Here is a 1,990-nt window from a genome sequence, read left to right on the forward strand (position 1 = left end):
ACTTCACAATTTGGTTGACTTTCTCACTTAGGACAGTAACCAAATTGAAATTCCACAGCGAGCCTGCATGTGTCAGTTCCACAATGGTTTTCACGTGTCATGTATCAAAAAGACACAAAGCTTCTGCATGTGCCCAAGGCAGGCAGGTTGTCATGCATTATGCAAATCCTAATTTGAGGTACGCTAGCAACAAAAAGAAACTACTGGGTGCCAGCATACTGATGTGCTTAATCAAGATCAGCAAGGTACGAACTGTTATGCAGTGTCTCCTTTAAAGCAAAAGAGTTTAAAAAAAAAGAGAACCTATTTTATGAACAGAATCAAAAGAGGCAGAGCTGGACAGGCATCAGTTCAGATTATGCAGTCTGAGAGGTGGGGCTGCCTCAAGATGGCTTGCAGTCTATAAAAGCTACATCCAGGGGCCGTATTCTGAAACGTTCCACTTCGGAGAAATTTCGCCTAGGCGAAAGTTGCGTTCAATAAGTCTACCGGCTGCTCACCCGTGACGTCAGCATGCACTACCAACACGCGCAGTCGAACGCCCCGCAAAGCACACGTGAGGGCGCACCGTGCGAGTGCAGAGCGGCTCGGGTGTGTTGTTTTCGAATGTATCGGCTGCAGAACGACGTAGGCATGTTCGTTATGCAATACATGTCGGGAGCACCCACTGACACTGTGACGTCAAAGTGATGCACGCCGGAACTGCTAGGTGGTGCGACTTCTTTTCCGGTTTTGGTCAACCAGCCAATCAGCGCGCGCATGAAAGCGAAAAAAAATTTCGCCAAGTGGAACGTTTCAGAATACGGCCCCAGAGCAGGCCATTTAGAAGTCTGTGCAGTCTGGCACAGACCCCAGCAGCACGGCTGCCTTGTTTCGTCGCATGTCTACTTCAATAGGGCCATGTTACCTGCAGCACTGCAGTGATGTTATAAAGGCGTGCCAAAACGGTCAAAACTGCACTACGGGCTTACGAGACATCATTAGCCTCTTCCATGCCACGGACAAGCTGTGTTCATCTGCGTGCTGCTGGTAAAAACGGCCCATGACAAGCTCAGCTTGTCAATGGTACTTTTTATTCTCTTGCAATTTTCATGTTCTCATTGGCAATGCATGTCATTTTCTTGTAGACCACTGTTAAGATTCACTTTTGCAATGAATCGGTTGAAGTTTAGGTAATAAATGCTTAAAGGGGCCCTGAAACACCCCTAGGCCTTGGTGAAATAACATAGTCCACAGGTAGCATATGCTGTGTGAACATCTCAGACAAGTTCAGCTGTCGTTTGCAGTCCGTGGAGCTCGCAAGAAGAGCGCGAAGTCACCTTTTTCTCAAACGCTCTCGTTTCAAAAACCCGTGATCCTCGCTCTTTTCTGTGTGCTATTTCGTAATAAAGCACACTCCAATACGCGGCTGCTATTGGTCGCTGCGGTCGGCTACACCGCGGCCGCCGCGAGGTGCCACCACGAGTCCAGTGACTAAGCGCACTGCGGCTCTCTGAGGACAGCCGCGTTTGGCTTACGTTTAGTGCGTTTAGTGCACCAAATCGAAAACTTGGAACTGTGCGCCACGGTGACGTCTCCGCCGTAGCCTTCGCAGTGCAAGGCTTTGGAGGAGGAAGGGGAGCACAATGGAGGCCGTGTTTGATTGCCAATAATTCCGCTTCTGCTGAACGCATTGAAGTACTTTTTTGCTGCACAGTGATTCTGAAATAGCCTATTTTCACTTCAAATGTCTTCTCCAATTCGATAAAAAGTGGTTCAGGGCCTTTTTAAAATAATGTCCACATTGGTTTTCGTAAAGGATTTCACATTAAAGAATTCGGCAATTTTTGGTCAGATTTCAGGACAATAGTATGGCATTGAAGGGGTTAAAGGAGAGCTAGTGGCATAATTAAGACCTTTCAAGCAGAACCAGTGCTCTCTCGTGCAGCAGTTTTTTCTGTCGGCAGCTTGAAAAGTTAAGGTCGACAGTGATGTGCTGGGTTTCCGTCAT

The sequence above is a fragment of the Dermacentor silvarum genome, unplaced genomic scaffold, assembly GCF_013339745.2.
Source record: "Dermacentor silvarum isolate Dsil-2018 unplaced genomic scaffold, BIME_Dsil_1.4 Seq936, whole genome shotgun sequence".
Taxonomy (NCBI): Eukaryota; Metazoa; Arthropoda; class Arachnida; order Ixodida; family Ixodidae; genus Dermacentor; species Dermacentor silvarum.